The 15,772-nt window shown below is 42.8% G+C and overlaps 1 protein-coding gene across 3 annotated transcripts in view; it reads right to left on the bottom strand.

The window, feature by feature from the left end:
* Positions 1-15,772, bottom strand: part of znf438 (zinc finger protein 438) — a 40,278-nt gene that overhangs the window by 23,162 nt on the left and 1,344 nt on the right. Inside the window, exon 2 of one of the 3 annotated variants that reach the window (XM_070853145.1) lies at positions 10,748-10,908. The exons of the other annotated variants lie outside the window; for them this stretch is intronic. The gene's annotated coding sequence lies outside the window, so the exon portion shown is untranslated. The remainder of the gene's footprint in view (positions 1-10,747; positions 10,909-15,772) is intronic. 3 annotated transcript variants of the gene reach the window in all.

Below are 15,772 nucleotides of genomic sequence, written 5' to 3'. Positions count from 1 at the left end.
CAGCAGGCAGCATTCCTCTACACATCAGAGAGCATTCTGAGGATAAGTAAGAGGCAAGCAGAGTAAAGAAAGACGACAAAAACATTCTTTATGCATCACAGCACTCACAGTGCAAAGAGGACTGGCAGGCTAATCTTTTAATTTTGCATTATGCTCCCAACAACAAGATATTAATGTAGTGGATGAACGAACCAAAAAATAAAAATGAAGGAAAATGTACATAAGACGATAGTCATATAAGATATTTGATTTTTTTGCTGTTTAACGAATGTTCGTAAATCATGGCCCATCCACCCTCACCCCCAGCTGCACCCCTTCCCTTATGACAAACCCCCTGGAATCATGCAGCTATTCAACATCAATGTTTGGACATTTCATTCAGCTGACTCTCAGATGGAGCCATTTATTTAACTAGCCGAGTAAAAATTGGCAGGAGAGGCAGATTTACGTGACGGGGCTCAGTTGCCACAGGTAACCTTTTAGGAGGGACTTAGTGTGGTAAATTGATTGCTAAGAGCACAGACTCGTCATGAGTGGCAATTTACAGGAGCAGCACGCTGTGGAGCAGGGAAATAAGAGGTTCTATTTATAAGGGAGGGAAACAGGAGAGGGGGATGAGCTTGTCATTAGCATAAAGAGTGCAGAAGAAGAATCAATTTCAGGGTTAAAAAAAAAAGCTAACAAATACAAATCTCCCCCCCTCCTCTCTGGCTCGAAGTTCATCTTCTGACTTAACACCCTGCGACCTACAACATATGGAGAGGCAACCTCAGATTTCAAGCTTCTCAAGTTCTTTTCCATGTCTATAGGGTCTATTCCATAAAAACCTATAGTTTGAAAATTAAAGTGAGCTGTCCTAATTTCACGATGGTGATAGTTGGAGCTCTAGGCTGAGGTGAGCTAATTTCAAAAATACATTGCTTAATTCTGATTGAGAAAGATTCCTTAATCACTGCACTCCCTGTGGATTTGACTGTGCACTGAACAAATAGCACTGATGCTCAGTTATTCTTTGGAACAAGCTGTGCAAACTGTATATATATATATATCTACATTAGTCAACACGTGTATTTTGCAGTCAAAGTAGCAAGAAAAACCAAACAATCTTACATCTTGATAATCCCACCAAGCCCATCAGCATCAACACTAGATCTGTGACATGATCCACATTGTTTCCAAACGTGAGGGACTCACTGCTGCACTCAGCACAGTTATTGTCAGAGACAGTATCCATGAAGATGGGGTCCTTAATCTAACAGCAATGGCAAACTGTAAAATGCCAACGATGGCAACACTGACTGCTACAGGGTAGTTGCTGCTGTCCCTACAGCCAAATTCTTTAGAGGGGATGACATTTAATGACATGCCTGCAAGTGAATGGGACTGATGTCACCCTCTTGTATTGAATGTGATAATCTCGTTAAGCATTAAGTGCATCTATGTCAGTTAAAATCACATTGATCAGGTCTCGTTGTGAAAGATCAAGCCAAAGGCAAATTTCCTCGATAATGTTCCTAAATAACTAACAGCTTGTGGCCATTACAAACACCTGAGACTTGGGGGAGCAAGTTTTTGCACCTCCAAAACATTTTAGCAAGTTTGGATCAAAATTGGTTATATCTGGCCATGTCATATGTAGTATGTGAATTAAAAATTACGTCTTTACCCTCATATATAGTGCTGAGTATAAGGGCCGGACATTCGGAATCGCCCTTTCATACATGTACTATACAACCACACAGTCAGAAAAGGAGACTCTCTGTGTCAAACTCTACTGAAAATCTCCGTTTGGTTTAGGTGAGGGCTGCAGGAGGCAGGACACGTATGCTACAATTATAATTCAGAGTTTTTCAGCGTTTACGAGACACAAAACAGCTTTAATTAAATGAGAAATCACAGGATGTCCTCTCTCCTATTGGCATTAGCTTCACAGCAGAGCATTCAGGCCCAGTCAGAATTAACAGTCACACTACTGTGGTCCAAACAGAACGCCTGACAACCACATAAAATACGATAATTAACTATATTACTGCACTCTGGATATCCGTGCGGTTGGTTTTCAATCACTGGGCATGAAGAAGCTCGCCTTCAGGGCTTTGTGGTAGACAAATGAGATGAGGTCCTGATGGGTGAATGGGTCTAAAGTAGAACTTTTATCCGGGAGACTGGGAATCGAGTACCGTGTTGATGTAAAGAGGGAATGTTGACATTTTTACACACACACACAAAATGTGTGTGAGGGGTTAGGATTTGGCTAGTATTCTTTAGGGTTTACTTTTTAGGGCTTAAGGTTACGTTCCAAGTTTATTGTGGATTAGAATCAGGTCACAAACCAGCTTGGTTTTGAGTCGAAATATTTCCAGATAAGTTGATGAGTTGGAGTCTTGGCCAACTGTGAAATATATGAGTTAAGTACACTCTTCATCGGTTGCTCACTGCTGAAACTAGAACAGCACACAATGAAAAACACAATGATGCAATATAAACTTATATTTATATTAATATAAACTATACTGAAAGAGCAGCCTCATTGGTCATTATTGATATTGTGGGAAATGGCATTTTCAAGTGTTAATTAAATGAAAATGTTCACATCATACCTCCCCTTGCTTGTTACTAAATCATGCACCCCATTTGTAACTATAACTAGGCACCCATGGTTACAAAGATGGGTGACAACATTTTTCTAGAAGAGAATTTGACACTGTCAAGTTTTGCTGACTTGCTGCTGATGTTGTGAACACTGAGAACAACGCTATAGTCCAGATTTCTGACTTGCATGGGGTACCTCCAGATGGTTAACAAATTAAAGGTCTAGCCAAACACAAGTGTTGGAGGTTGGCACTGTACGAGTTTAGTCAAGTCTCTGAACTCCTCTGGAGACATGAACAGTTGTTTTCCCCTCATTTGGTGGATTAATGATGTTGGTGGAGAGAACAATCTAATATGATGTCACTTATTGTGGTGCTATGAAGGCTGTAGCATAGGAGTCACACTATTTTTATGCTCATCATAACATTTGGTGAGCCCATGTGTGGGCTGTGAATGGGGGCACTGTCTTCTGCTCTGATCAGGTTTTCCCTTTGATTTGTCACCCGTCTTTATGCTGAAAATGTGTTCCTTATCAGTAACAGCCTCTATCATCATCATCCGTATCATTGGCAGTACACCCGGTGTCACTCCAGGTGTGCATAATGGAGAAAATCTGGTTTTCCTGCATGCCCAAAGCTTGGGGCTGATTATCAGACAGAGAACGACCCAACCTGTTCATTCCACCATCCCCTTAGCACAAACGCCTCGCCCCCTGATCCGTGCACTCAAATGCCCACTGTTTAACCTGGAAGAGACTAAGGAACCATACAGGAAGTGGCATAACTCAAATTGCACTGGTGCATTTATCTCTAGGTTAGGCCAACATACAGAGGCTAAGCTGGCTGTAGGAGGCAGCAGTGGAGGAATTTATCATTCACAAGGGATTGCTCAAGCATGCCTCAAAAGCAGGGATGAACTGAAGGCAACTTCCCTAACGACGCCTGTACAGGATACAATAGCAGGAAAACATATTCATTCAATACGCTGCATCAGCAATACTGGACTCTACGGCCGGCTGTGGCTCAGGGGTAGAGTGGATCATCATTCAATCGGAAGGTCAGTGGCTCGATCCCCGGCTCCTATGAATTCAATCATTCCTCCTGTAAGAATGATGTGTGAATGGGTGAATGAGGAGTAAAAATGACTTAAAAGGTGCTATACAAATACAGACTATTTACCATTTATCCAATGCAATCCGCTTATGGAGTATATAATAACATGCGAGGAGGAAAGATAGTGTGCTAATTTGTCTCATCTGTGAAGCGCCCTGACAGCCCCATTGATGCTGACATCTCTTTAACATGAGGCTAGTGGGTGTTTGGCCTCCCCTCCAGTTGCTTGTGAGCTGCAGAGCCTGGAAATGATTATGCCTGGGAGGGCAATTAGCCTGAGCATCGCTGGGCTAAATATAGTCTGGCTTGCCCAGGCTCTGCTCCTGGGTCACATCTACACAGGCATGTTAGTAACCTGGATTCCGCTTGTTTTATTAATGATGTGAGGGCTCCTCTGACTCAGAGGAGATAACATAACTCAGCTGTCGATCAAGTGTCTCAGAATCGTGGTATAAAGAAAAAATGGGATGATGTTTGAAAGGGAAGCACATGGTAACCTTAATAGCCAGAAAATGAGTTGGCAAGGCACGTTACTAAAGTTGACTGATTCATTTTATCACACTTAAAGTGTGTACTTAATGTGCCCTGCTTTTTCACAGTCAAACTTCCTTCCCTGCCTTCTGTCAATAGAAAGACTGTCTCAAACTATCCGTGGTTGGGAAAACATGGTTTCCCACAGCCTTACACCAACTAAACGGAATGCAAAGAAAGAATGCTTCCCCATCGCACAGCTCCCTGCCCCTCCGGTCCCCTGTACCTCCCACCCCCTGTGAGAAAATTTTTGAGAGATTTTATCCTTAAAAACAGGAGGTTCGCCCACTCATTCACCTGGGACAACTCTTGGACAGCAAAGGCAAGCTAGAAGGTTATAGGAGCCTGGGAATGTTTAACATCAAGAAAGCAATTAGAACATAGCTGGAGCTCTGGGAATTGGACAGGAAACACAGAGAGTAACCCCTTTCTGCCTGAGAGGAAAGACAAGGAGAAGTGATTTAGGTGATTCAAATCAAGACTTTTAAAGAACCTGAAAAGTTCACTCCTCTTGCAAGTGACATTTGACTGATCTCCACATACATCAGCATTCAGAACGGTGACGTGTGAAGACCCAGGGCTCAATACGAAACAAGAAAAGCACTGAAAAGGGTATGACCTCGCCCTCACTGATTTGACCTGGTATGTCTTTCAGCAGAATATATAGACTGAGGTTAAACACAAGTGGAAATGTTCTGGCACTACACTGAGCTCAGCACAAATTGCACAAGACAGCTCAGGAAACAGGGTTTTGCCTTGTATCCTGAGCGGAGAACACTTCAGCATCAACCAGTAAGTTCCACTTTAAGACTTCTGTTGCTGCACTGTCCTGTGAGTGGTACACAGGAATAGCCCTAAACAGTCAAACTGTAATGCTAAGCTCATTGGAAAAGGAAACCACACTGTAAGATGGACAAACGCTGAGGTCCAAGTTTGAGTTGAACTCTGGCTACTGAGTAACAGTGCGCCTTCTCCTGGAAGATGATTTCTTACATGTTGGTCAAAGGAGAAACCATGCCTCAGTGATCTGGACAGGAAACCTGAATTTCCGGTTAGAATTCTCCCACAGAAGAGCAATCTTATAGGCTATGTTAAAGGTGGGGAAAAGATTCACTTAAGTATGTTTAGTATGTTTGTTTTTTTTTAACCATCTCTTAATTTGTATGCCTGAATTGATATTTTAGCCTACGCAGAGGTGGAAAGAAGTTACAACAAGAAAAGTGGTGGTTTACGAGTTACATAATATCATATCTGCTTCAAGATCAACAAAGCTGAAGAGAGAAAGCGGGCAGTGATGGATTGTCCGAGATCTGAAGTCTGCGAGCACAACAAGGGAGGGCAGTGCCTATTTATGTTTAAACTCCACGCTGCTCCGAGCCGGGTACTAAGCAACAACAGGGAACAGTCGTGGATAACTCCCAGCTCATGGTGGCAGGACAGACTTAATGGCAAAGTGTAGCTCTCACTCTACAGTTTATACCACGATTCTCCCAGAGAGGAAGAAACGTAAGGGTGAGAGTTGGTGTCTCTCTCTCTCTCTCTCTCTCTCTCTCTGGGACAGCTAAATGTAGCAGTTAAACTACAGCAGTGACACTGAAGTCATTAAAGTCAGACAGACTAACATGTAATGTGCATTGTTTTCAGAAATATACTGCATGATATACAGTCTCTACGAGTGTATGAGTCAACTTTCTCCCACGGTCCACTGATAAAAAGGTAAACAAAAGTCACAATAAAATGTAAAATCGAATTGCAATACCTGTAGAATCGCAATACTTGAAATTCACACTAAATATCACATCAGCAGCCAAACTAAATGTTAAAGCAGTCCCTAGAACAGTAGATGCTCAACATGCAAAACATTTGACCTGCTGATGGCATTAGTACAAAGGTCAGGGATAATTAGGATTCATCCTCTGGGAACTGTGAATATCTGCCAAAAACATCATGGTGATCCATCCAGCCACACCACTGGCACAAAAAAAAAAAAAAAAGATTAGTTGTCCAGAAGTGAAACACGCTTCTTTGATAAGTGCCTTCAACAGTGGCTGAACACAAACTGTTGTGTCTACTTTGTGGAAATCAGCCGCCGACTGAGACACCGACTGTCTACATGAAATGAGAGAGCACTGCAGCACCTCCCAACTCCTGTGAAGCGTTCTGCTCAGAAAGCAGTTCAGGGAATAGATGCCACATTTAAAAAGTCAGTGTCTGGCAGCACCAACTAAATGCTGCTTACCAGAAAAAGCTCACTGGACTTAATCCCACACATAAATCGCAATCCCTGTGCGCCCACTATATGAAATTCCCTGTAAGCCCTAACATTATGGCTATACCCACAGGCATCCTTGCAGCCTGTAGCATCAGAATAAAACTGGAAAAAAAACATCCATCATGAAGAGAGGTTATTCTGGCAGTGTGCAATGACGATTAACTTGGACATGCTCAGTGCCCTGTTTAGAACTGTCTGTTAATCCATCATTTGCCACAAGAGCAATGAAATAAATAATAGGGTGGGAATAGCTTACAGCGAGAGTGGCCATTGTGGAAAGATCGAAGCGTGTCCTTGGAGTGACATTATTTTTTTCAAATAAATTAATTCACGCTGGAATATGTACAGTATAGCAAGCGCAATATACAGAGTGCTTCTGATAGCGCAGAGAGGGCTTTCACTCAGCGCAACATCAGTTTGCTCTTCTCCATGGATATCTCTTGTGTGAAGCACAGTGGGGAAAACAGACAGGAGCGGATCTGAAGGCTTTCATTTTCCCCTTTCATGAATGGAAGGGGTTTCCTTTTGATGGCCTATTTGAATGTATAGACAATTTAGAGTCCTTCCCTGAGCAGAGATTCGGATCTTAATTATTTCGTTTATTATCTGTGATTCGCAGGGAGAAGCCTCGTCCTTTCCGAAGTGCCTCTGTATTGCTGAAGGGGCACCTCAGAAGCCCCGACATCCTCGCTTCCATTTTAAATAACCAATCCCGCACTTGTGACACTGATTTGCAAGTCCACCTTAGCTGAAGCTGGGTTTTTTTTCCCCCTCTAATGTTAGCAAATCCCATATTCTACTGCCTGAGGAAGCGGAGCATATCAGATGTCATTTGGCAGACCTGGGGGCATATCAGATGTCATAGATTTATATGACATGGATGCGTTCCACACATTTATGTTTCTTGCTTTCCAATGAAAGAGGGACGGCTGGAGCAACATCCTGGCTGCATGCTCCTCTCACCATGTGATAACCTGCCTCAGCTACTTGGCGGATCAATGTAGCGTTTAGCTAATCACAAAAGAAAGCGATAAGAAGAACAAAAATGATCCCCATAAGCTGGAGGCTTAGGGAGGGGAAACCACTGGACAATGACCCTTTTCATTTGTTTGTAATGATGCCTAAAAGGGGAGGCATCACTCATGAAGGTGGATGACGCATTTTCTTGTATTTCATTGTCATTCCACGGCAGCCCTGAACAGGCGGGGACGCTGAACGAGCCGGTACCCTCAACAGGCAGAGCAGAATGTGAGTTTTGGCATGACAGAGCATCACGCCGACGGAAAGAAAAAAAAGGTACGGTCCAGCTGAGGTAGCTGCTTGCCATTAACCCCATCGGCAAGTGAAAAGGTACATGTTGAACCATTACTACCTGAGCTTTCAAATCAACCAAATAATGGATTACAACAGTTTAGTATTAACCATAAGCCTCTCAACTATCTTTGCCGAGGTTAGTCAGCTTCCTACCTTTCAGTGCCAGTATACTGCAGTGGCACTTACATGTGAGAATATCTAAGAGAAGATTTTACTTCTGCTTTCAACAGCCTGCACAAGCAAAGATATCATTTCTGTGTGTGTGTGTGTGTGTGTGTAGCTGCCGCTGAGACAGAAAAAAAAAAACAAAAACATGACAGCAAACAAAGAAAAATCTCCCCTAAAACACGTGAGGTGCTTTTCTGCTTGTGAAAAGCAGTAATTTAGAGGTCTCTGGTGAGCTGTAGAGGGCTCAGCGTGTCCAAGTAGATATGAAGTGCCTTAACCCACTGCCAGGTCACCCTTAATATGTGAACAAGGCAAAACCAGGTCCTTTATGGCTGCTTGTAGCTCGGGGCACACAAATAAGCAGGCAGAGTGAGCAAAAACCTGAGAAAGTCAAGTACATATTTAGTGCCACTGCCCTTAGTGTTCTGACCACTCAAGCACCGTGTTCAGCCAGGACAACCAAATGCAAGATACTCATCCATACCTGGTTACTACATAATCAGATGAATAATACACCGTTATTAGATAGGAATTCAGTAGCTGATGGTATTTATTTTTGGAGCATTACTTAATTGCATTCTCCGTTTGAGAGATGAAGGGGCAGAGAGTCAGGATAAGACCCAAGTAAACCCATCTTGTACCTAAGGCAGCCTGGCCTATGCCCAAGTTGCAGGAAGGTGGAGTGGACGAAACGGAACTCAGGCTGGACAAGTAACAGGAAATCAGAGACTGCTGTGCCCACATCCATACATTTTCTTCAGTAATTTGGAAATGTATGCAACAAAGTGTTTAATCAGTCAATTAACTTGAGATTATCACGGTTGTTTTCAGCACCACAAACCATGTGCCTCAGAGAAATGAGACACCCGAGCTGTGGCAAATCACACCTAAACCTACTGGCAGAGATGTGGTAGCACTTTGTCAGCAAAATATAATAACTGTTAATAATATTGTTCTTCTCGCTCAAAGACAACTACTGTAAGCTGGATATAACAGGTTGCATAGGGCTGAGACAATACACTTGTCTCTTCATTCCATACCATCACAATAATTGGCTGCAATACGTAATGTCATTTTTAAGTACTGCAATTTGATGTAATTGTGATTTTTGTTTACCGCTTTTATACCAGTGAAATCCCAGTGAACACGCAAGTGCCTGGAAAAACATAGAGGCTAACAGTGGGAACACCTTTCAGCGTTAGCTCTGTCTTGCTACCATGAGCGGGGACAAAGAGGATCCAGAAATGTGTCACTTTGAGCCCAATACAGATGCCTTGTAAACATAAGCAGTGTGGGGAAAAACTACATAAAAACGACTGACTCAGTGGTCTCCTAAGCATCTAGCCTAAAGAATGTGCCAAAATAAATTAATATTTGAAGTCTATTTTGTTTTTATAAGCACAGACTAAAACCAACACACTCCAGATAGACATAGCAATTAAGACTGAATAACAGTCAAACCTCTCTCTCTCTCTCTCTGTCTATCCACAAAAGATGGACGATGATGGGATGCAGCAACTGTGGGCCTAATGTCAGTAGACTCTTCTGGGCACAGAGACGTCCGCCCTTACATTTGGGATCTTAAGGACAAGAGTAAGGCTATTTCAGGGTATTATTCTTTCCAATTAAATAAATTTAAAGTTACATTAGCATGGCAAATGGGACTGTGCAAAGGCAGCAAAATAAACACCCACATCCAGACAGGGATACATGTGCAGTCAGCTCTGTTGTTCCGTCTGTGAAAGCACCCCCATGCCCTTGGGCTTGACAGCCGTTTCTCCCTCTACAAACAGCTCTGTTCTCCGGCCCCAGATGTCTCATTACTGTAAAACAAGCACAGAGATGAGCGACATACATGCCACTGGCCCATGGCGCTGCTTCCCTTTCAATTAGAATGGATTAGCCTAACCTGGGCTGGCCTTCCTGTGCCATTTGTTACCCTGCATCACACAGGACGGCCATATGTCAGACCTAAATAAGTTACTAGAGGAGCTGAAAGCTTGGCGACAGCAGAGAGGAAGTTATGGCTCCACGAGAGTGCCCGACAGGCTTAACAGAAGGAAGATGCTGTAGCCCCGATAAAATGTTACGCTCTATGAAAGTGCATGGGCAGAGACACAGGTGTGCACCTTTACTCACCGACTCTTGTAAGTTAGACCTATAGTATCCCTCGGTTCCTCGGGAGATTTAGTAGTTTTACTCAGCGTGCATTAATCAAGTGATAAAGCCAATCCTGTGAAATTTCTGCAGTGTCATGCTTTGGCTAAGCCAACTGGGCAGATCCCATCCACTCACATGACACATACTGTGGGAAGAGAGACCAACTTTAAGAGGATGTCGAGGCCCTCATAACATTGCCTGCATCACTCACTTTTATGGGAATGGGGTGGCGTGGGGTTTAACAAGAGGTTTTTACTCGTCAAGGGAACCAACATTACATTACCATAAAACGATACGGCCCACAAATCATCACTCAACTTGTGACGCACGGTAGGGCTGGGCTTGTTGTGCAGTTCACAACACTGTCAGGACACACTCTTGCTCGCCGTTCTTCTCACCCACAAACACCAAAGAAGATTTCTAATATGATCGGTTTGTCCCACAGCCAGCGGACAGCAGCCTACATGCTGGAGTTCACCCCACATGAAATGAAAATTCAGCTCTGAAACTACAGCTAGCCCCGCTTCTGCAGCTTGCTCCTCTGCATCATTTTCATTTTCCAGGGAGTCTGTGCCATAGCTGGAGTCACTCCACTCACCAGGGGTGCCTGTGGTTGAACTGTGCTGGGTCCACAGGTCCGGGGAGGCAGGCGGCAAGCAGGCACCGAGCACTCTTGCAGGGGGAACAACTGAGTAAAGGCAGGGTAACTTGATCAGTGGCTGGGAGGGAGAGGTAGCAACCCTGACGCCTAAATCATAGCTGTGGGATGAGAGAGACACACAAATGTGTTTGCAAGAAAAATACGCAGAAGGATGAAAGGCTGAGGAGGCAGTGGGTGGGACAAGGAGAGAAATGAGCAGTGGTTAGACAGGATATTTGGAGAGCAGCTAAATAACAGGATGAAAGTGAACGCCTCTCTGCTGCCTTTCGTGCATGTGCAGCAGCCACTGCTGGGGTGTGAGGGACCATAGAGGAATGACAAGGCGTGGGCTTGGGTTTCAAATTCACAAGTCTGGCCCAGACCGAAAAAACACATGCAGGCCCAAAACGACTTCTAGTTTCCCTGGTGTCTGAAGCTAATCGAGAAATTTAGGCTTGTAGACATAACTACATGTAAGCGTCTTCATATGGGCCAAAACATTTGACAAGGCCTTAAGCCGTCCTACAGACAGACAGACAGACAATCACCGTACTGCATCTACAACTTATTTCATTTTTATACTAACTTCCACTTTTTGCTATTTTGAGTTCCATCTATCGCACCACAGCTTAGTTTTACACAGCATCAGTTTTAATACAAAGAACTAATTGAGAACTTAGAAATTACTTTTTTGAAATGATTAACACTTGAAATGATGAAGGCACTTGGAAGTGGGCAAGGCTCCCAGAACTCCACAGGCCCCAACTGTGTGCCAACATGTGTGTGCAATTTTAATCAAAATGCACCACTTAATCAGAGGTCTAGAAGGGTACAGCTTTACTACCTGATCTTCAAGATTTGAGGACTTGCCAACATCTCATCTTAAGACATTAATGTGGGTTCAGTATTTTCCAAGTGTGTCTTAAAACAATAGTCAGATGGCCATATAAACTGAGAAACACTTTTCCTTGCGGTAATCGCTTTTCCTGTGTATCCTGGTCAAGTGATGGGGTTGCTGCTGAAGCCAGTTTGAGGCTTCAGCAGTAAATCAAGTAGGTATTTAGGAGAAGTGATTACAGCAGGAGACAATGATTTTAATGTTTATGTAGGCACATATTACTATTAAACGCACTACCCTTCTTTTAGTTATTTTAATTTGTGCTTACTTATTGCATATGCAGAGGTGAATATGTTAAATCAAAATGATTAGTACCCATCAGTGTCAAAATTAACATCTTTGAATTTTGCTTATTTTTTCCGACAACTAGTCAAAAACTCAAATAAGTTCAGTTTATAATGGTCAGTCAAATCTTTCCATTTGACATGCAAGTACTTGGTATTTTTGCTTTCAAATGCCTCACAATTAATCAATCGTCAAAACTGATTTTCTGTCAATTAACTAATTATTAAATAATTCAGTTTTTTCAGTTCAAGTAAAACTGTTTATTATAGGCAAAACGTGTTGCTGTCAACTATTTTTTGTTTTATTTTTACCAACCATTTACCCTACCCAAATTTATAAAGGCCAGCCTTTACTGAACCCCAGTTTAAAAACTGTTGGATTTCATTTTCTTAGAAGAGCCTTGTGGTGCATCATAAAAGCAGCATTAAAATAAGCCAAGTGACAGATCTGAAAGCTAAAACCAGTCACAATGGCCATGCAGGTCCAATGCTGCAGTCTGCTCTCTTCAGCCTCTTATGTTGTTACCACACTGTGACACACTTTTACCGTGCATGCACACGGAAACAAATGGTTTGCTAGAAGTGAAACACAGCCAGGAACTGTGCTAAAGCTCAAAGGAGCAGTCTAATGTAATAATAATAATAATAATGATAAGTCTTAGCTGCTTGCAGCCTACAAATCATGTAAAAGTCAGTCATTAGACTTCACATGTAATTTTCATTTTCTTGGAAACAAGAATCTAGCAAGACCAACAATTTGACAGAGAGAAATGTTCATAAGCCTATTACTGAACCACATCCTCCCTTTTCCATCCACAATATGGTCTCCATTCATTATTCAGACTACAGATGCACTTTCCTTGTTCTTAACTCTCCCCTCATGACATCTTTGGGCAGCACTTGGAATACAGCAGATGGAATACAGCTGCTTATAATTCAGGTAGAACTTAAAAAGACAACTTCAACAGTTTTATTCAATTAGGCTAAATAGGCTGATGGACTTTCTAATTCTATGCCAGAATCCTTTTCTGTCAGTTTTAGAAGAAGTTCCGCCTTTGAATGCATCACTAAATTAGACTGAACGACCATGTTTTTAGGGTAGAGCTGCACTTTAGTTCACTCTAGAGCTTCTATTACGCCCCTAAATGCAGAGATGTCTTCATTTAAAAGTAGGCCAAGCCTTGAAGCAAAATTATACAGAGTCCAACCTGCTACATGCACAATGGTCAACTCAGTGTTTGGCTGCATTACCCCCCCCCATGTACAACGCCAATACTCTTTGACTTAACGTCTTCTACCTACTGTTACTTCTAAGCTTGGCAATGCGTGGTGCGTGAATAAGAAGATCTTGCGTGTGTTAGGCAGCATGATCTCGATTATGATTGTGCGGAAATGTTAGACAGCCATCTAAGTTTCCTCTATCTGCTTCACCCTCCTCCTCATCCAGCCAAATGTGAAACCACACTGGAAGTGCTTGCCGGCCAAAGTAAACACCCCCGTCGCTCGCTTGGTGTGTGCTTACATGCCAGCCTCCTCCTCAGATCCCCGCTGATAAGTGCTATCACACAGTGGAACCTGTCTTTCGCTATCGTTGCACATGAAGAACTTTAAAGTGTGAGATATAGGAGGCCATGGCAGTCACACTCTCCACTGTGTGTGTGTGTGTGTGTGTGGGAAGCAGGTGTTCCTCACACTGACACTGAATCTACGGGGTAGCTCTGACTTGGCCAAAAATCTTCACAAACAAATGTGTAGTAGAGAAATGAAAGATGAATGTAGAGCTTTCGGAGTCAGAATGACGGCCGCTGGATTGGTTTTATTTGCCCGTATTATAACATATCCTCCTCTGAGGTTTCTGCAGCCACTACGACTTACTTCTTTTGTTAATCCAATAAAAATGTTATTAAACGTGGCACTATCACTAGGATTCAAATGTCTTCAGACCCGGACTGTCAAACACGTGGCATTTGGAACAGTTCTGACCATGTAGAGTCAGGTTACAACTGTTTGTTCATGGCAAAATATTGAAATTCACCACACCGCCACGGCAGCACTGTTCAATGAAGACGCACAACCTTCTGAATGAAGCATCATCAACCGGCTTGTCAGGGGATATCAAAATAATTGCCAGTAGGTGCATTATTGCGTGCTTTCTCCTAATGCTAGAGAACTACATAGCATCCAGATGTAAATTCTTTTGCAGTGGAGGGCAAAAGGCAATTGAGGATGGTGGGTGGCAGTGCTGTCTACCGTTACTGGTATTCTCTGCCGGCCTCACCTAATTTTACTGTCCTGCTATTGTCCACTAAAATGATATCCAGTTTGCCGATCTAAAAATAGCCAAAATAACCACACACAAGAACGAGGAGCTGTGTGTGAACTCAATATGTCTTTAGAGGTTTTTTGTTTGTTAGTTTGTTTGATAATGAACAAACTATTATAAATATGTGACGCACAGAAAACGTAATTGTAAGGCTGTATCCTCCGCCAAGGCAGAAGTAAGCGGAGGGGGGTGTAAAAGAGACAGGAGCTAAAATGGGGCACTCAGAAAGATGCTGAAAAGAGCAGTATGACAGGAGGAGAAAAATAAACGTATTCTAGTCGGACCCCAAATACAAAATGAACCTGCCTTAATGTTGACCGGGCTTCAAGCAAATTAACATTTCATTCCGTTTTCTTGGACTGGAGGCAGAAGTCTCAGTAAGTGACCCCAAGACTCTGATGATGATGATTATCAGGAACCGATATGGCACACCTGGGCATTTTATGGCCCCCAGGCCACATCCGGCCCCTTGGCTATCCCTGTCCGGCCCGTGCATGGATGTGTTATTTGAACATACATGGGCCCGTGTGAGGTCAATCGGAACGTAGAAATCGTAGTCGAAAAACGTAGGCTAAATGAATGGTCACCATGCACGCAACTGCATTACTTTTATTTTGAAGGAGATTTACATTTGTATCTACGCACCTTCACAGTAATGTGTTCGACGGCCTCAAGGTAAAAAAAGAGAGAGGTTGATACAGAATGTAGAATTTTCAACAAGACATGGACTAATAAGTATTTTACTGAAGTCAAAGGTGAAGCCGTGCGTTTAGTCTGAACACTGCGACCTCAGTGTTTAAGGATTACTATTTGAAATCGCCACTACGTGATTAAACACACAGAGAAATACAAGAACTTGACGGATGCAGAGCGGGAACTGATGCTTTGCTAGCTGAGCTGCAAAACCAAGCTTCACACATCCAGGGACAGAGCAGTCTCTCAAAGAGGAGAACTTTCCTCACATGAGGAGGCTCTCTAGTTCTCTTCGGATCCACCTACATATGTGAACAAACATTCTCAAGTGATGACGTTCAACAAATCCAGATACACATCCTCTCTCACTGATGATCACAGACTTCAGTGCACCTGTTCGAGCCCAAGAGAGACTGGAGTTTTCTCACTGAATAAGACAAAAGAACTGAAATACATCAAAAGCACCTATTGCTTTTTTTGTGAAGGTTTGAATGTTAAAAATAAAATTAAAGCGATTTAATAATTGGAGTTTTTACTGCTATATTTGACCCACTCCACATTTTAATAGCCGTGACATATATTCATACAGCTAGCAGCTCAAAACCATATCATTTACTGCTTTTTATGAAGCGATACATTTAATATTGAGCAGAATTAAGTTCAGTCTATAGGTTCGGCCCTACACAACAGTCCCAGTTTCTCGTGTGGGCCCCTTGGGAAAATTAATTGCCCACTCCTGCGATATGAAGTCCGTTATGTGTGTGAAAGTTAGACCAACTGTGAAA

This window comes from Pempheris klunzingeri, chromosome 21 (genome assembly GCF_042242105.1).
Source record: "Pempheris klunzingeri isolate RE-2024b chromosome 21, fPemKlu1.hap1, whole genome shotgun sequence".
Classification (NCBI taxonomy): domain Eukaryota; kingdom Metazoa; phylum Chordata; class Actinopteri; order Acropomatiformes; family Pempheridae; genus Pempheris; species Pempheris klunzingeri.
Note: the sequence above shows the minus strand (reverse complement) of the source record. Positions and strands in the feature narration are given on the sequence as shown.